We start from the raw sequence: 21,390 nt of genomic DNA on the forward strand, positions 1-21,390 counted from the left end.
TTGAAAGAAAATGATGACTGCGTGGAAGGTAAAAAAGGAAACAAAGAAGCTCCTGAGATATGGAGTAATCACGGGAAGTGTGTTTTATCCTAAGGAAAATCAGAAGCTATGGAAGCTTTTAAAGCAGAGGCTCGTTCAAATCTGATTTACATGATTAAAAGTTCTCTGTGGCTATTGCATGGGTCACCGATTGGCGGAAAGTAAGGATAGAGGCAGGGAAGGAAACACAAAAATACTGTAATAGTCCAGATGACATGTGATAATTGCTTTGCAAAGGCTGGTGGCAGGGACTTTCCTGGTGGCACAGTGGTTAAGAATCCGCCTGCCAATGCAGCAACATGGGTTCGGGAAGATTCCACATGCCACGGAGCAACTAAGCCCGTGTGCCACAACTACTGAGCCTGCACTCTAGAGCCCGCGAGCCACAACTACTGAGCCCACACACCACAACTACTGAAGCCTGCGTGCCTAGAGCCTGTGCTCCGCAACACGAGAAGCCACTGCAATGAGAAGCCCATGCACCGCAACGAAGAGTAGCCCCCACTCACCGCAACTAGAGAAAGCCTGTGCACAGCAACAAAGACCCAACGCAGCCAAAAATAAATAAATAAATTTATTTAAAAAGGCTGGTGGCAGAAGGGACAGAGATGAACGGATGAGACAAATACTTATTTTGGACATGAAGCCCATAGGACGGAAAGAGAGAAATAAAAGACTCCCAGATTTCCTGCCAGAGCAATCAGGTAGGTGGAGGTGACTCATACTATGAAGAGTTTAACAAGTAGAAGGACACATGCTAACAAGATGGACATGCTAACCCTGAGCTGCCAGCCATACATCTCAGTGGAAAAGTCACAGCAACAGTTAAAATTGGAAAATTCGAGGACAGGTCTGTGCTGCAGATATATACTTGTAAGTAATAAACAGAGAAATGGTTCTAACAGGAGGCCTAGTGCCCTCTCCTCGTATTTCCATATTTTCACTTCTGCTCCATTCCCCCGGAGAGAACAACGCTGGGAAAATAACTTGGACTCATCCCCAATTTCCCTCCCTCATTTCTTTCCAAAGGAGGTAAGATGAGTTTTTTGCTTAACAAAATTAGACTACAAAAATGGGCATGCATAGCTTGAAGCCTTGCGAGGCTCCCCTTATGGGGACAGGATTCCGTGAAGAGCTACGCCACTCAGTCAGGCCCAAGTCGACTACAAGAAGGCAGGCTTGTGGCTCTCCTCCTGCTGCATTTGTCAGCAGGGCTCGACGTGCGCTGGCTAGGTGTTTTACTGGCCTGCAAATTTATTCTCTGCCACACACCTCAGTATTCAAATAGCAGGAGCCTGATTTTAGTACATAACTAACCATGTTATTCATGATTATTTATTCCCCTAAAGCAGCCACGTTTATCTCAAGACCACGAGAAGAGAATAAATCAGAGCACAGAGAAAGACAAGCAGCAGATCGCAGAAAATAGGTAGAGGTCAGAAAAGGAGGAGGAATAGATGAAAGAGAATAAGAACCCAGGGGTTGAAAGGAAATTATTCAAGCAGCTGAGACATCAAGGAAGATGAGGATTCAAAGGTGTCCATTAGGCAAACAGGGAACATGAGGGAAATTCCTTCATATTATAAAGGATGTCTTTTTTGGATGCACCAAAGAGATCATATTACAAAAGGAATCCCTTTACTGTTAAGAAATCATCAAGGATCTAAATGGAACAACTAATACTATAAAACTTCTAGAAGAAAACACAGGAGAAAAATGCACCACCATAGTTTCTTTGGCTTGAAAGTCCTTATGCATGAGCTACAGCACTTTAATTCATCAATGACAGAGAACGATTAAACTACTAACATACTTGGAAAAGATCATGGCTGATGACATTCACACAAAGACCTAATAAATTAATAACGTGTCATCTCTGCAGTAAGTTTTAACAAATATTTCTAGGAGGAGAGAAGGCAGGCAGAGAGGTGGGCTGGCTGAGCCAATCAAGAAAGCCTGAAGTTTATGATAGGACTATGTAGTTTCTATAAACAAGAAATATACAAGCACTGACTTTTATGACTTTCTAAGGCCCTAGAGCATTGAGTTCCACTTAGTTTGTTTTTCCTGGAGGATCCCGAATTGGCAACGATGAGCCTTCTCTGGATGGAATTGATGATGAGATGGCTGAGCTGAAAGAATTTCTAGTACAAGACTCGAAAGCTAGAGGATGACTGGCAATCAAACTCAGTCACCTGGTAGCTATGAAGAAACTCTGAGTATGAAACTATTTAAGTGAAGAGGAATAATGTGTGCTATTAGCCCTCCCCCCTGGTGTCAAGTAGACACACATGGGGCCTTAACCAAATTAATAAGTTTTCTCTTCTTCAGAAACAATATTGCGGCCACAAGATTTTATGCCTGAAAGACTACTTTGCACTGTAGATAGAAGGACATTATTTGATGCCCAGACTTCTTTACGGGCAGAGATGGCTCTTCAAGTATTGTGAATCCCCTAAGAATTTTGGTACCCATGGGAGTGAGGAATTGCCACATGGTTGCTGCAAATTCTTTGTTGGGAAATCTGATCATCAGTGAAGAGGGTTCAGGGCTCAAACTGAACACACATAATCAGAGCTCCAATAAATGTAGGCATTAATCTCACTATGCATGAATAAAGTCTTTATTAGTGCTATCCAACGGAATTCTCCACTATCATAGAATGTTTTTTATCTGTGCTGCCCAATATGGTAGCCAGTAGCCACATGTGGTCTGAAGATACGAAACGTGCTAGTGCAATTGATAAACTGAATTTTGACATTTACTTAATTTTAATTTATTAAAGTTTAAATTTAAATAACCACATGTATTAGTGGCTACTACATTAGACTGCTCAATTTTGGATTATTCACTTCAGTGATCTTGGTTTCTTTGTGCTAAGGACATGATCATTTCTTTTCTTTTACCAGTCAACTGACTTTAAGGAGAATGAAGCTCAATTTCCTGTTGAGACAGAGAAAGACCTGGGCTTAAGCTTCAGTTTACAGGTGGGGCCGATAGAACACAGAGCCCCGCGGCATGAAACTACAATTTCTTCTTCTCTGTAGCCCTGATCTGTAAAAAATCATCTAATTTCTCTTTGGAAATGTCTGTCGCTGGTTCCCTCTCCTCTGTTGGAGCTTTCTGAGACCTGGTACCATTAGCGATCCCTTAGGAGGCCCTAAGCTGTCATGGAGATAATAATGATAGACATTAAACTAATGTATTTTCATCTCAGACTGTTTAAAATGTTGACGGCATTAACCAATTCGTTATAGGGAGAAACCTTCTGTGATTGGAACCTGGGCAGGAAACTTCTTCGGAGACAAGAAACAAGCCCTGGTAAATGGATAAAACCAGATACAAAACAGCAACAGTCATTGGAACCAGGTGACCCAGGTGGAGTCACCCTGTACATCATGTGAAGACCCCTAATCCCAGACAACAAGGTGACTGAGAGCTGTCACCTGACTGCTGATGCGAGGCAAAGAACCATCTAACCGACCCTTTCTGACTGCACAGGTGGGCCCCCTGCAGCCGCCTCTTCTGGTCTCAGAGCCTTTAGAATACAAGTAGCTTTTCACACACTCTCTTTCTCCCAACACCTTAAACACACACCCTTTCTTCCCTTCTGGGCCTGATTCCTTTCCCCTACTCGGCACAACAAATATTTTGACCTGGCTGTTTTCACAGAGCTAGGTTTTGCTTGTGCATTTTTGTTTGCTTTTAATTTTAAGCTCATCTTTCTAACCATGTCAAGCACGCAACAGGCACCTCTCCCGGCACACGTTCCTGCTGCTGACTGTCACCCTGCTCTTGAGCCTCATGTAGGCCCTAAGAACCTGTTGGACTGCACCCCGCAGGCCTACAAGGCCTGCACCTGCCCAGCCTCAAGACCGAAGAAAGAGCCCAGAGTCAGCAACAGAGACATCAATGGCTTAACGGATGGGGGAGCTGACCTGTCTGAAGCAAAGTCCTGGAGCGACACCCCACCATATGGGACGGACGGCAGACAAGACGAGGCGGCAGTCTTCACTCCTGGAAGGGGAAAGGGGAGATTACTACTTATAGGGGAATTGATGTCAGGTGGGCTCATTAGTTACCAGGGAAACGAGTAGAGGAGCACGCCCCTCACCGCCCCTTTGATGAGAACAGTCACCAGCTGGGGCCCGGGGCAAGTACTAGGAAGGCCAGTCACTTGCCTAGGGTGTAGATGAAGCAGGCACTGGTCGGGCAGGGCGTGTACAGAGAGCAAGAGAACAGCCATCTTGAGTGGCCTGACCATACAGAACCTCATTAAGATATGAGGTAGTCCTCAGGGCCACTCCCCACTGTTAGAAACATCTTCAATTTTCCATTCTCAAAATGTCTCATTTTTAGCTGATTGTTGACAAATGTGTTGGCTGAAAGTATCTAATACCTTCCATGGTTTTATTTTATTCAAACAGAGGATATTAAAGAATTCAAGTATCTGAAACCCACTCTTAGAAACTGTAGGCGTGAGGGGTAATATTTAGGAAGCCCTGTCTGCCACATATTCAAATAGCCTTACTATTAACAGTTGAAGCCACTTTGTCAAATTATTTCTGTGGCAGCTGAATTTCACAGATTAAGCCTCTGGCAGGAGATTAATTAGATGCAACGTCTAGTTTTTTTTTTGCTGTACGTGGGCCTCTTGCTGCGGTGGCCTCTCCCGTTGCGTAGCACAGGCTCCAGACGCGCAGGCTCAGCGGCCATGGCTCACGGGCCCAGCCGCTCCGCGGCATGTGGGATCTTCCCGGACCGGGGCACGAACCCGTGTCCCCTGCATCGGCAGGCGGACTCTCAACCACTGCGCCACCAGGGAAGCCCTAGTGCATGATTTTTAAATACTGCACACAATTCTGTCAGGGTAAATGCAGGCTAAAAATTTATTGTATTATTCCTCCCAAGGTCTCAAGGTTAAAAGTGTATCAATGCAAACAAGGACCTACTGTATAGCCCAGGGAACTATATTCAGTATCTTGTACTAACCTATAACGGAAAAGAAAGAATCTGAAAAAGAATATATATAAAATTGAATCACTTTGCTGTATACCTGAAACACTGTAAATCAACTGTATTTTAAAATAAAAAGTATAATGCAGTAGTAAGTGTGGGAAGTTGGTGAATTTGATGAAAAAGCTAGCTACTGATTTTTCTCTTCCTTTTTTCAGTTTTGAATATCTATCTTTTAAGTTAACAAAGTATCCCGTCTACTTGGAAAGAATTTCAAACTTACAGAAGAGATACAAGAATGAAACCAAAAACATCTTCACAGCCCTCAGCCAGATACATTAATTGCTAACATTATTTCCCTGAAGCATTTGAGTATAAGTTGTAGACATCAGGGCCCTGTACACATGAATGTTTCAGTGTGTGTTTCCTAAGGGCAAGAACATACTAATACACAACCACAGTACAATTATAAAACTCAGGAAATTAGGGGTGGGATAGGGAGAGTGGGAGGGAGATGCAAGAGGGAGGAGATATGGGGATATATGTATATGTATAACTGATTCACTTTGTTATACAGCAGAAACTAACACACCATTGTAAAGCAATTATACTCCAATAAAGATGTTAAAAAACTTTTTTTAATTAAAAAAAGGAAAGTTAAAAAAAAACCTCAGGAAATTTAACATCTCTATAGCATTAATATATAGTATAGAATCTGTCTCCAATTTTTGACATATGTCCTAATAACTCTACTTCTACCAACCAGCTTTAGGTAATTAATCATTGATATCCAGTTTATCTTTCCTGGGTAAATTTTTAGAAAAATGAGCAGATGCTTATGTATTTTATTACTTCCCTTTTTTGTTACGCGAAGTGTAGCATACTATCCACACTTCTTTTGCACTTTATTTTTACTTCACAATAGATACTGGAGACTTTTTATCATTTCATAAATATATGAAATGCTTTATTTTTCCCATATCATTCCAATTTTAGAATATGTGTCGCCAAGGTGAGCACTAAACAAGGTGTTTTCTGTGAGGGCAATAATTGTATAGGAAAGTACTAGTTAAAGTGGCTTCAGGGACTAGTGGATTGATGTGGATTCAGCAACTATGTATTACCAGTCCTCAAGGAGACAGGGATACAAACCGAAAGTAAGTGCACTTGCAAACTTTCCTTAGTAATTTGGCAATGTAACTTGACGTCTATTGAATCGAACAATCTTTTTTAAAACCTGGATTGTATTTTATGTCTTTGTTATTTTTCTAGTGATTAATTTTTATTGTATTTTACAAAAATATCTGTCCATGATGAGTTTCAAGTTAAAAAGACACCTCTTCTGCTGCTGTTTAAGATGAACTATGTGTTCAAAGAAAAGAAAAAGTTTAAAATGACAAATTCTTGAAGAAGTAATTTTAGTAGAAAGTAATGGAAGTAGTATATTACCTCGGCCAAGGTGATCGATACGGAAAAGGCAAACATTTAATTTAGTTCAATTTAACAAACAACTGCTTACCATTTTCTACATATAAGAGATAGGATGTTTCTGTTGATTTTTAAGGGAAACTAGGAGTGAGCAATAGAAAGAGTACGAGTTTTAGAGTTCGCCTCACCACTCCACCAGCTAAGAATGAATGCTTACTTTCTTTGAGATTTAGTTCCTTCTTCTATAAAATAGGGGGAACTTATCAAATTCACTTAATTGTTGTAAGGATAAAAAGTGCTTAAGCTAGGAATTAATATCTGTAGGTATGATTTGTTTGACAGAGATTTTTTTTCATTATTATTTTGAGTGTCTTCAGAAGGAAAATACTGTTTAGACTGGCCTAGTACCTCTCCTTTTAATTATTGGATTAATGTCTTGGTGAACACTAGCCTGAATAAGAAAGTGGCCCGAGAGGGCACCAAACGAAGGACTGAATCTAAACATGTATTTTAAACATGTTAAGCCAGAGATCCAGTCGATACTTCATATTCAGACAAATGAGCTGATCATATAGTTTTTATGTTTTTCTAAATATACATTTCTGGAGTAACCTCTAAAACTTTTTAATCAAAGTTTCTGAGTTATTTAGTGATAAAGAAGAGACCGTCGTAGGGAAACAAACAAAAGCACCCTAGAATAAGAGTCCCTCTTGAAATTCTTATTACAGTTCCTCATCCATTTTTTATATACATATAATGTCTTCGTTTCCTTGCCTCTTCAAAAACTGCTTTTCTGGCATCCAAACTGATTTTGAGATTGAGTTTCCATTTAAAAAGCCTAAATTGGAAGTTAACACGGAAGCAAAGCACAAATAGAAACTCAAACTTGAAAGCTGCCTGGGCCCCCTGTTGAACAGCTACGGAAGCGAGGGTGGAGGGCCTTTGGGCTGCGGCTCCTGCCCGGCAGTGCCTCGCTGCTCCAGCTGCTGTGGTCAGCAATTCTCTGTTGACGGCTAGTCCACAGGCAGTTTTTGTTCCCTTTAAAAGGCTAATTTAAGGATTTTATTTTTGAGAGCAATCTGGTTGTATAGTCTCCAATACCTACTGGCATATCAAAGAGCTCAGATGGGGCGAGAAATGAACATTTTACTGTCTTCATTCTGAAGCACGCTACTGGTCTACATGTTCTCCATCAAGGATACTGCATTTCTGTTAGATGACAGAAAATGTGTGTGTGTGTGTGTGTGTGTGTGTGTGTGTGCGCGCGCGCGCGTGCGCGCGCCAGCAAGAACAAGAGTGATTGAGAGAGGAGATAGATGAGATGTTCATTTGAGGACCTGCAAAAAAATTCCAGAAAGAAAATATTCTCCAAACAAAAGCACAATTTTAGTGGTAGATTACTGCAATAACTGTCGACAGTGTGTTGACCTCTCCCTCTATCTGTCCCTTTCAGCCTTCCCCTCTCGCACAGTCTCTGAGCTGCTTCATATGACTTGCTTTGGTCCTTGGGAGATTTGAAAAATGTTTGTGAATCGAGACTCTTCCTTTCGTTGGAAACTACTGCCATGTGAACAAGCCTGGGCTAGTCTGCTGTGAGATTAGAGACACATAGTGTAACAGGGAAGAGCCAATTTTGACTCCATGTTAGATCTGTTTCTTTGACTTTAGCCTCTGCTTTTCATTGCTTTTGTTATTATAATCATACATAACGGCCTGCCTCTGGGAACCCTACCCACCTGTGAATGGCTGCAAGAAAGTAGTTAACACATCCCCTCCCCAGGCTGGTCATTCCAGGAGACGTTTTGCAAGACTGTTGGCCCTTTTTACTTTGCTTCCTCCCGGCCTCTCCCTCTCCATTCTGCCTTTTTACTTTACTTCCCTCTCTGATTCTATAAAAGAAACTGGCATCCAGACCCTGATGAGATAGTTTTATGGGGACCCTAGTCCGCCATCTTCTCGGTCTGCTGGCTTTGCAAATAAAGTCGTCTTCCTTGCCTCAGGACCTCGTCTCCTACTTATTGATCTGTTGTGCAGCGAGCAGAGCGAGCTTGGACTCAGTAACAAATCTGGCTTAGCCAGCCAGGAGCCCTGCAGCTTGTGGCTAGCCGGTCCCCGTCAGGGAACATTGGGGCAAAGCCCTAGCAGCTGCCGGAACCATATGTCCTAAGGATTTTCCCTTCAAAATGCCCCGAAGGGGCACCAGCTACCCCAGCGCTTGGCAGTTGAAGCAAGGAACTGCTTCAACTACGAATCAAGTCAGTCTATGAGTCGACCGACTTGATTTTGAAAGGTAACTTGCTCTGGCGTGCACGCCGGGAACATATTCCCCCCTCAATTTGGGCTTTTCCTTCACAGGACAAGCCAATTTGTTTGGTTGGGGTACCCTGTTGGAGAGGGGAATCGTTGTTGGACTCTACCCTGACCCTGGGAACCGGTTTGTTGGTTTTGCTTTTGGTTTTGTGTGCATCGACGTTGGAATTTATTTGTGCTTTTTGTGTTGGAATTTGCTTGCGTCTTTTGTGTTTTGACGTTCTCAAGCTTATAGAAATGGGAAATACTCCATCTATCCTGAAGGAGAGCTTTGTGGCATATATTAGATAAACGGGCAAAACATAGCTATGAGCCTATGACTAAGAAAGACATGATATACTATTGTAATAGGGTGTGGATCCAATATATGTTAGGATCAGAAAAACGATGGCCCCTGAATGGGTCACTCAATTATTTTATGATCTCGCAGTTAGAAGTGTTTTGCAAAAGAGTGGGGAAAAGACATGAGATTCCATATGTAGAAGCATTTATGCTATTGCATCAGGAGGAAAAGGGTCAGAGAGCTGCCACCTTATGGTGCAGCAGTCAGAAAGAAAACCTATGGGTAAGCTATTCTACAAGGAGAAGAGGGAGAAAATGAGAGTGGGGACGTATTATTTCAAAACTTAAACCCCCCTCCTCCAGCCTATCCAGCTCCCCCAACAGCTGAACAGGCTGCACCTGCAGTTGTTCCAACTGCCCCCCCGTGCCGCCAACATATTCACCGCCTCCTGTTTCCCCTACCCATGGGGATCAAATAGTAGTTTCTATGTTAACCCCTGGAACCCAGGAACCTGGTTTAGTATCACCATCTAAGAACCAACAGAGCACACAATTTGGACCAGGAGCCACTTCCACAGCAGGGCAATTTCCCTTGCGCCAATATCCTGTAAGAGTCCAGGGGACTCCCTTGGACTTGAGGCATCCAATTCTAATTTCCCCACAAGAGCCCCAGGTAACAATGACGGTGGGGAACAAGTTGACTGACTTTCTAATAGATATTAGATAAATAGATGATATATTAGATAGATAATATTATCTAATATATAATAGATATTAGATATTGCCATATTCTGTGGCAAACACCACGGTGGCACAGAAAACATCTCAGTCTATCCCAGTCATGGAAGCTGCTGGAGAAGTACAAAACCGTTTGTTCTTACAATCTCTAGAATGCCAACTAGGGGACCTCACCCTACAGGGCCATGGATCCCGAGCGAACATGGACCCCTCCTCTCCCAAGGTACAGGCCCTTCTGGCTACGCATTTCATGGCCCAGTCTGCCCCAGACATCAGGTGCAAACTTCAGAAAGCAACTGCTGGTCCTCAGACCCCAATGAACGATTTGCTCCAATTGGCTTATTCGGTTTTCAATGATAGGGATACGGTCGAAAAGGCTGAACGCACTCAAGAGAAATACACAAAAGGCCCAAATGACTGCAGTGGCTTTGTCTGCTCAAAGACCACTAACTAGGAGACCAGCTTTTCCAGGCCTATCTGGCCCTGGCAGACCACTAGGCCCATGGGTACCCAGACAGGACCAGTGTACCCAGTGTGGACAAAAGGGGTACTGGAGGGAAGATTGCAATCGATGTGCTCTTTGCAAACAGCCAGGGCATTGGAAGAGGGAATGCCCCAGATGCCAGAGAGCAGCGACGGGAGCCCCTCAGCCATTGATGGTTTCTCAATCAGAAGACTGAGGGAGCCCAAGGCTGAAAGTGGCTCTGCCTAGGGGTACCATCTACATAACTAATGTCAAGCCTTGGGTGGTCATTGATGTGGCAGGCCTCTGGATAGAATTTAGCTTATAGATACTGGTGCAACCTTTTTGGTCTCGACCCAAAGGACTGAAAACCTTAGTAACTATAAAGAGTATGTAATGGAGGTGTCAGGGAAGGGGCAGGGGCACACATTCCTGGAACCCCTTTTGTGCAACATCAATGGCCAGTGTTTCTACATTCCTTTCTGTCTGTGCCTGACTGTCCCATCCCTTTAATGGGAAGAGATTTATTAACTAAGTTAGGGGCCACTATGTTCCTTGAGGGGCAAGGGAAACGCCCTCACAGATTTCTTAAACCTAGGGAAGATCCTCAAAAGTGTCTGTAAATAGATTACCAAAATAGGAGGCCACTGGTCTGACTAAACTACCCATAGCTGATATTCAGAGCCTGATGGGAATTTTGGAAGAGGCCTTCTCCCCTAAGCTAAATGAGGAAAAATAAAACTTTCCAACACAGGTAAATGGGTATGTTAGTCCTTCAATATCATTGAGGTAGCCACCCAAGTCTTTGAAAAAAAAAAAAACAAAACTGACCTTGTTTCACAGATGTAGTCTTTACAGGACCAGAAGTGTGGGTCCAAAAATAATCCAAAGCCCACCAATCCTTTTACCACTCCCCAAACCTTCCCTATTTATCTTAAGAGGCTTGTAAGTATTAAAAGGGGAAACAAAGACATCCTAGGAGAAACTTGCCTGTATCATTAAGATGTAAATTTCCTATCTGCTGTCTCAGGAACCCTTATCTCTGCCATCTTTCTAAAATGCAAAGTTTTTATATAGATAACTCCCGTGAATTAATTGCAAAAATAAACACTTCAATAGAAGAATGGATCATAAAAGTAAACAAGCAATTCATAAAATAATTACAAATAGGCATAAAACATGTGAAAAAAGTTTCAAACAAATCTGCAAATAAACAGGGAAATAATAAGAAACTTTTGTCCATCCAGATTAGCAAAGATCAAACAGACTGATAAATTTTAACAGACATCTGAAAACATAGTTGATATGAAAAAATGACAGCAGATTTGAAAAACAATTTTAAAGAAAATCTAAACCAGAAAAATACAGCTTCACCTAACTACTCTTTTTTTTTTTTTAACAGATCTTTATTGGAGTATAATTGCTTCACAATACCGTGTGAGTTTCTGTTGCACAACAAAGCAAATCAGCCATATGCATGCACATGTCCCCATATCCCCTCCCTCTTGAGCCTCCCTCCCACCCTCCCTAGCCCACCCGTCTAGGTCATGGCGAAGCACCGAGCTGATCTCCCTGTGCTATGCAGCTGCTTCCCACCAGCCAACTATTTTACATTTGGTAGTGTATATATGTCGATGCTACTCTCACTTCGCTCCAGCTTCGCCCTCCCACCCCATGTCGTCAAGTCCATTCTCTGTGTCTACCTCTTTATTCCTGCCCTGCAACTATGTTCATCAGGACCTTTATTTTTTTTTAGATTCCATATATATGTTAGCATACGGTATTTATTTTTCTCTTTCTGATTTACTTCACTCTGTATGACAGACTCTAGGTCCATGCACCTCATTACAAATAACTCAGTTTCATTCCTTTATATGGCTGAGTAATATTCCATTGTATATAGGTGCCACATCTTTACCTATTCATCTGTTGATGGACACTTAGGTTGCTTCCATGTCCTGGCTGTTGTAATAGAGCTGCAATGAACAATGTGGTATATGTATCTTTTTGAATTATGGTTTTCTCAGGGTATATGCCCAGTAGTGGGATTGCTGGGTCATATGGTATTTCTATTTTTAGGTTTTTAAGGAACCTCCGTACTGTTTTCCATAGTGGCTGTATCAATTTACATTCCCACCAACAGTGCAAGAGGGTTCCCTTTTCTCCACACCCTCTCCAGCATTTATTGTTTGTAGATTTTTTGATGATGGTCATTCTGACTGGTGTGAGGTGACACCTCATTGTAGTTGTTTTTTTTTTTTTTTTTTGCGGTACGCGGGCCTCTCACCACCGTGGCCTCTCCCATTGCGGAGCACAGGCTCTGGATGCGCAGGCTCAGCGGCCATGGCTCACGGGCCCAGCCGCTCCGCGGCATGCGGGATCCTCCCAGACTGGGTCACGAACCCGCGTCCCCTGCATCAGCAGGTGGACTCTCAACCACTGCGCCACCAGGGAAGCCCTTGTAGTTTTGATTTGCATTTCTCTAATGATTGGTGATGTTGAGCATCTTTTCATGTGCCTCTTGGCCATCTGTAAGTCTTCTTTGGTGAAATGCCTCTTTAGGTCTTCTGCCCTTTTTTTTGTTGTTGCGCGATACGCGGGCCTCTCACTGTTGTGGCCTCTCCCGTTGCGGAGCGCAGACTCAGCGGCCATGGGTCACAGGCCCAGCCGCTCCGTGGCATGTGGGATCTTCCTGGACCGGGGCACGAACCCGTGTCCCCTACATCGGCACGCAGACTCTCAACCACTGCGCCACCAGGGAAGCCCTTTCTGCCCTTTTAATTGGTTCTTTGTTTTTTGATATTGAGCTCCATGAGCTGTTGGTATATTTTGGAGATTAATCCTTTGTCCATTGTTTCATTTGCAAATATTTTCTCCCATTCTGAGGGTTGTCTTTTCATCTTGTTTATGGTTTCCTTTGCTGTGCAAAAGCTTTTGAGTTTGATTAGGGCCCATTTGTTTATTTTTGTTTTTATTTTCATTACTCTAGGAGGCGGCTTTCAATTTAATGATAAAAAGAATGTAATAAAATTTAGTATTTTTTAATGTTGATTGTATGTTGAAATAATGATATTTTAGATATGCTGGGTTAAATGCAGTATATTATTAAAATTAAATTCACCTCTTATTACCTTCTTAAATGACTACTAGAAAATTAAATTACCTAGGTGGCTCACATTCATGGCTCACAATATTTTTCCATTGGATAGAACTGGCCTAAACTGACACCAATACCATTTTTTAAAAACTTTTCTTAGGATGAAAACATGTGTACAGAAAACTGCATAATATATAATGTATAATTTTATGAATAATTAAAAACTAAACATCTGTGTAACCTCCACCCAGATCAAGAAATAAAACATTTTCAGGATTCTGGAAAATACCATGTGCCCCTTTTCCTTCAAAACACTGCTGCCTCTTCCCCTAAACATAGTCACTGTTCTTTAGCTGTGGTCATAGTCTTGCCTCTATTTAAAGTTTTACTACCTATATAAGTAACCCTAAGCAATAAGGTTTAGTTTTGTCTATTTTGTACCTTTATATATAATAAACGGAATCGAAGTGCATATGATCGTTTTGGTTTCTTTTTAACATGTTTTTAAGATTCATGCAAGATATTGCATGTAGCTATACATTTCTATGGTTACATAACATTCTTCTGTATGACTATACCATATATTTGATATTCATTTTCCTGTTGACAGAAAGGTGTTGCTTTCAAGGATAGATATTGTATTTTACTATTACAAATAGCATGACTATGAACATTTCTGTACATGAATCGTGAAGCACAGGTGCATAAGTATATACATATGAGTGAATTGACTAGATCATATACTATGCATATCTTCAAATGTAAAATTTTCCAAAGTGGTTATATGAAAATTATACTCCCACCAGTAAACTATGCATGTCCCCATTGCTCATGATCCTTGCCAACACTTAGTATCATTATAAGTTTTAATTTTTGCCATTTTAGTGGGTATATACTAGTATCTCTCTGTGGTTTTAATTTGTCTATCTCTAATCAGCAGTGAAGTTTAGCAGGTTTTCATATGTGTAATGGCTATTTAAATTTCCTTTTTCTGAAGTACCTCTTAAGTATTTGCTCATTTTCTATTGACCGTTGACATATATTTTGATCATTCTGCAAGACCACCAAACCTGCTCTCAATTTCACAGCTGTTTCTTCCAGACGGGAAAACAGTCTCTCAATGTTCTCAAAAACAAAAGCATATTTGAAGGTCACGTTTAACTTCCTACGTTCTCAACTTTTACTCATTTGGGCCTGGTGGTTCTTCACTAGCTTGTTTGCTCTCCAATGTATTTAAGAGGTTTTCTTTGTAATTTATTTTTATTATTTTTATTTGCCCTCAGTTAGCAGGTTGGTCTAATTCACTATCCCATGGTTCAAAAAATCAGAAATGTAGGCAATTTTTATGATTTAATTACACTGATTTCTTATCATATAGGGCTTTGTTGTCTGGGATCAATGTGTACAGTGATCATTCCATGGAAAAACTCACTACATGGATTTCTGCTTCTGCCTACAAAGAAATAGCTGCTGGAACAATTACTCTCTCACCATCAACAATGATAAAACTGGGGAAAAATATAAGAAATCACTGCTTTATGATATTAAACAACAGACAGCACAAGAATGCGATCTGTGTGAGAAGGGAAATAAATAAGATGAGCTCTATGACTGACTCAGCTCTCTGCCCAGAGGAAATTTCTGAACTGACAAAGGGAGGGGGAACCAAACAATGTTTGGTAATCTCACTGAGTAGAGGAGTCAAAAATGAAATTTGGAGAGGCTGAGGTAGCTAGAATTTGGGGAACAAAGCAACAAACCAGAAAGTGCTACACAGATAACATCCTCCAGAAATCTTTGTGTTTGTCCTCTTGACTTTTTACGTGAGTATCGATCTGAATACATGCAACATGAAAACTCCGTGAGGTCAGGCAAAGAATAATTGCTACCAAAGAACAATTATGGCAGCTGACACACTAGGGGCTGAGAATTGTTCAATTACCCACCAGGCCAGGAGGAAAGACCTTGTTAAATACATGAAAGTGTTTGGTATAAATCCCAAAGGATTGTGAGTTAGTAGTAGGGCTAAACAAATTCTAGAAGAGAGGCCACTTTAAAGACCTGTCCAAAGAAAAGCTTAAAAACAAGCCTTTAAAGGCTCAAGCTGATAGGCAAATACCTAAACTGTCTGCCAGAACAAATCTAACACTTAACATACAATTTTAAATGTCTGGAATTTAGAAAACAATTAATACATATATAAAGAAGCAGAAAAATGTTACATATAACAATGAGAAAAATAAGTCAAAATAAGCAGACCTAGAAATAACAGAGATGATACAATTAACAGACAGTGACTTTAAAACAGGTATTATAGGGCTTCCCTGGTGGCACAGTGGTTGAGAATCTGCCTGCTAATGCAGGGGACACGGGTTTGAGCCCTGGTCTGGGAGGATCCCACATGCCACGGAGCAACTAGGCCCGTGAGCCACAACTACTGAGCCTGCACATCTCGAGCCTGTGCTCCGCAACAAGAGAGGCCACGCTAGTGAGAGGCCCGCGCACCGCGATGAAGAGTGACCCCCACTTGCCACAACTAGAGGAAGCCCTCTCACAGCAACAAAGACCCAACACAGCAACAATAAATTAATTAATTAATAAACTCCTACCCCCAGCATAAAAAAAAAAAAGAGTAGGAGCCTGTCCTACTCATTAATGGTACCAACATCTACCTAAGTAAAAAACAAAACAAACAAAAAAACCAGGTATTATAAACATGCTCAAGAATTTTAAAGAAAATACAAACATAATGAAGAGAGAAATAGAACATAAAATAATGAGCAAGATGGAAATTCAGAAGATAAATAATGCAGTATCTGAAATGAAAATTTAACTGGAGAAGATTAGCAGCAAATTAGATGCTGCAGAATAAAAGATATAATAAAGAATAAAAGATCAATAAACTTGAATAACTGGCATCAGAAACTATCAAAATGGGTGCTTCCCTGGTGGCGCAGTGATTAAGAATCTGCCTGCCAATGTAGGGGACACAGTTCAAGCCCTGGTCCGGGAGGATCCCTCATGCTGTGGAGCAACTAAGCCAATGTGCCACAACTACTGAGACTGCATGCCACAACTACTGAAGCCTGCATGCCACAACTACTGAAGCCTGCACGCCTAGAGCCCGTGCTCTGCAACAAGAGAAGCCACCGCAATGAGATGCCTGCACACCGCAACAAAGAGTAGCCCCCACTCGCCACAACTACAGGAAGCCCGCACGCAGCAACGAAGACCCAACGCAGACAACACTAAAAATAAATTTAATTTAAAAAAGATCTTTAAAAAAAAAAGAAACTGGGCTTCCCTGGTGGCGCAGTGGTTGAGAGTCCGCCTGCCGATGCAGGGGACACGGGTTCGTGCCCTGGTCCGGGAAGATCCCACATGCCGCGGAGCGGCTGGGCCCGTGAGCCATGGCCGCTGGGCCTGCGCGTCCGGAGCCTGTGCTCCGCAACGGGAGAAGCCACAACAGTGAGAGGCCCGCGTACCACAAAAAAAAAAAAAAAGAAAGAAACTATTCAAAATGAAGCATAAAATGAAAAAGACTAAAAATAAACATAGTCTCATTGCTCTGTAGGACAATTTCAAGCAGTGTCTAGCATATATGTAATTATAGCCACAGGAAGAATGGGGGACTGGTGAGTCAAAAATAATATCTGAATTAATGATGGCCAACAATTTTTCAGTTGATGAAAACTATAAACCCACTAGTCCAAGAAACTTAACAAGCCCAAAGAAAAACACAAAGAAAATCACACCATTTTATAAGTTGACAGAAAAACATTGAAAAAGTCAAAAAAGCAGCTAGAGGAACAAAGGAACAAAGATACAAAATATCATAGACTTCTCATCTGAAATTATGCAAGGCAGAAGAAAGTTAAACATTTTTTAAATGTGGAAAGAAAAATTGTCAGTGTTGAATTCTAGGTATTATGAAAATACCCTTCAAAAATTAAGGTGAAATAAATATTTGTCATCAGACACACAAAACCTGAGAGAAATGATCACCAACAGACCTGTACTATAGGAAAATGTTATCTAAGTTTTAAAGGCAGAAGCGAAATAACAGATTAATTTTGTGATGGTTAATTTTTGTGTGTCAACTTGACTAGGCTTACCAGATGCTCAGATAGCTGGTAAAATATTTCTGGGTATGTCTGTGAGGGTGATTCCAGAAGAAGAAGAGATTAGCATTGAATCAGTACTAAGTAAAGACAATCACCTTCACCCGTGCACATGGGCAGCATACCATCTGTTGAGGGCCTAGAAGGAATAAAAAGGCAGAGGAAGAGTCAATTCCCTCTCTTTGCTAGAGCTGAGACATCCATCTTCCGCCATGGGACACTGGCAGTCCTGGTTCTCAGTCTTTTGGACTCGGACTGAATTACACCATAGGCTTTCCTGGGCCTCTAGCTAGCAGATGACAGATCATGGGACTTGTCAGCCTCCATAAGTGCATGAGCCAATTCCTATAATAAATCTCCTCTCATATTTATATATCCTTGTGGTTCTGTGTCTCTGGAGAACTCTGACTAATACAAACTTGGAGCTACACAAAGGAGTGAAGACTATTAGAAATGGTAAATATATGGGTAAGTATAAAAGGAGTTTTTTCCTCTACTTTTAAAATGAAAAAAGATTTGAGGAACAATGAAAGAATGTATTTATTGTGAAGTTTTAAACATATATAGAATAAAAAGTATGACAGCGATAGCACAAAGGACAGTAGGGTGAATCAAAGTATACTATTGTAATGGTTTTACATTGTTTGTGAAATGGTATATTATATGAAGGTAAACTGATAAATTGATAAATTAAAATGTATACCGTATGCCCTAGAGCAACCTCTAAGAAAATAAACCAAGGAGTTATAGCTAAGAAACAGATAGTGGAAATAACATGGAAAACCAAAACATGCTCAATTTATCTAAAAGAAAATGGGGAAAGTTGGTAGAAAAGGGCAAATTGCAGATGGGAGAAATAGAAATGAATAGCAAGATGGCAGATTTAAACTTAGATGAATATGTAATTAAATTAAATAAAAATGACCTGAATTTCCAATTAAAAGGCACAGATTGTCAGACTGGATAAAAAATGCAAGAACCAACTATGTGCTTTCCTTAAGAAACCCACTTAAAATATATAGATTGACTAAAAGTAAAAGGATGGAAAACAAGATACCACACAAACATAATCAGGGATTTACCCAAGAGAAATGTAAATGTATGCCCATGCAAATATTGGTATGCAAATATTAACAGACGCTTTATTTATCAGGGTCAAAAACTGGAAAGAACCCTGGTATCTCTCAACAATTGAATACATAGACAGTTGTACATCCATACAGTAGAACCCTACTCACTAATAAAAAGCAATGAACTACTGATACAACAACATGATTGAAGGTCATTATGCTGAGCAACGTAAGTCAGATATAAAAGCATACATACCACATGATATGTTTGTATGAAATTCTAGAAAAGGCAAAACTAATATATAGTAATAGAAAGCAAAGCACTGGTTGCCTGGGCCTGGGGAAAGGGTAGAGGTACTGACTACAAAGAGGTACAAACGAACTTTCTCAGGTAATAGAAATGTTCTATATTTTTGATCATTGGTTGGATCATTGATAGTTACACAGGAGTATACATTTGTCAAAACTCATGCAACTGTACCTTGAAAATTATATTCCTGTGATTTATCCATCAATAAAACTGATATTTATTGAAACACTTTCTAAGTTGTGAGCTAGTGCATCAGGCTCCATCTCCCTATTACTCTTCACGCAGCCTACACTTCAACCTCCCCGAACTCCTGGCAATTACCAGGAAGAACAATGGCTTTTCTTTTACATGAGTCTTGACCTGGAACGTCCTTCCTTCTATGTGTACTTATTGGCAAACTCTTATTTATTCTTCATGACATTGCTCAACTGAAGTGTTACCGAGTCCAGGCTTGCTCTGCTCATCGCACGACACACCAATAAATCGGGAGACGAAGTGTTGAGGCAAGGAATAGTGACTTTATTCGGAAAGCCGGGCCTCTGAGAAGATGGCGGACTAATGTCCTAGAATACCATCATATGGGGTCTGGATGCTAGTTTCTTTTTTAGAACAGAGAGGGGGAGGAGGTGAGGAAATAAAGTAAAATGGCCATAAGTCTTGCAAAACATCTGGTTTGGCCAGCCTTGAGAAGGGGATGTGTTAATTTCTTCTTTCTTGCAGCCATTCACAGGTGGGCAGGGTCAGGGTGTCTCCCGGTGAGCTGAATAAAGGCACTTTAGCTTAACATTTAGGCAGAGGGGCAGGGTTCCCTGAGGGAGGTCATTATGTTTGCTTAAAGTTATAGACAGCATCCTTTTACTGATTATAGTAACAAAAAGCAACAGAGAGCAAAGGTAAAAGTAAAAGGAACAGATCCAACATGGAGTCAGATTTTGTTCTTCCCTGTTACAGAAGGAGCATCATCTCATAGAGTAGACAGATCTGAAGAGAATGTGGTCTGCCCCATTTTTGCTCCACAACATTGAAAAGGGCAATTAATCTAATATCTTCCTTTATAACAAAAGTATATAAATTTCTCCTTCAGATAAATTTTTCCACGAATTAAATACAATAGGATACATAAAAAGTGCTTGGCACTACTATATATAAAATAGATAACTAATAAGAACCAGTTGTATAGCACAGGGAACTCTACTCGATACTCTGTAATGGCTTATATGGGAAAAAATCTAAAAAAACCAAAAAACTGGATATATGTATATGTATAACTGATTCACTTTGCTGTACACCTGAAAATAACACAACATTGTAAATCAACTATACTCCGATAAAAATTTTTTTTTAAAAAGTGCTTGGAACACATCAGACATGATAAATGCTCATTTTCATTCCTATATTCCAGCTTTCATCACATTGTGATGTAATTATCTCCGACTACCAGAGTGTCTCACAAATAATAAACACTAACTGTTAATTATATTAACATGAATGAACATGGATGAACAAGGAGACATAAGGGCTAGATATTAATTCTAAGTTCCTTTTTACTTTTACTTCTTTACTTTTTTTTGGGGGGGGGGTTGCGATACGCGGGCCCCTCACTGTTGTGGCCTCTCCCGTTGTGGAGCACAGGCTCCGGATGCGCAGGCTCAGCAGCCATGGCTCACGGGCCTAGCTCCTCCACGGCACGTGGGATCTTCCTGGACCGGGGCACGAACCCGTGTCCCCTGCATCAGCAGGCAGACTCTCAACCACTGCGCCACTAGGGAAGCCCATTCTTTACTTATTTTTATGAAACGCTGAACTCCTTTACTCCCTTTTTTTTGCCTTCAGCATAAATATTTCCCATGCAAAGACATTAAGTTTGTACAATATAAAGTAGATAATTGATATCTTTCAAGACGTATTTGTATTTGAATAAGAATCTCATAAAACTGTATCATGATGCTACAATGAATATATTACTATTAATAAAAATTAATAAAGATTATTTTAATGACTGGTTCCAAAGAACATTGGTGGTGATATTTATTACCTTCCACTTAGGACCAAAACACATAATATTTTATGGGTATAAGCCACCATTTTTCAAAAATGTTAGTCAGACCTCTTAATCTTTTCACAATATAAAATACTTATCTTTTTCTACCTTCTGAAGAGTGACTAAACCAGTAGACAGACTTTTCTAGAACCTTTATATTAATGTCAACAACCCTGTGTTTTCCTTCCTCATCTTCCTTAAAAGCAGCCTATTCTGGTTTTGATAAAACCCAAGATTTCTGTATTCAAGGCTGACACCATAAAATGGGGGCAAAAACATCTGGTGGGTGTGGAATAGAGTCGTCATTTTGTACAGGGTGATGGCAGTTGTAGGAGAGAAGCAAAACGACAGCTGTGAGGAGGTTCTGAGCAGTTCCTATTTTCAGGATGTGCTGAACTCATAATTCAGGCCTAATGAATGTGTCTTTGAGATGTAACAGCCTGTTTAGATCCCTGCTTCCGCCACTGCAGAAATACTGAATACAGAAATGGTAATGATTTCATGTAAAATTCATAAATAAAATGCAAAGACAAGG

This window comes from Globicephala melas, chromosome X (genome assembly GCF_963455315.2).
Source record: "Globicephala melas chromosome X, mGloMel1.2, whole genome shotgun sequence".
Lineage (NCBI taxonomy): Eukaryota > Metazoa > Chordata > Mammalia > Artiodactyla > Delphinidae > Globicephala > Globicephala melas.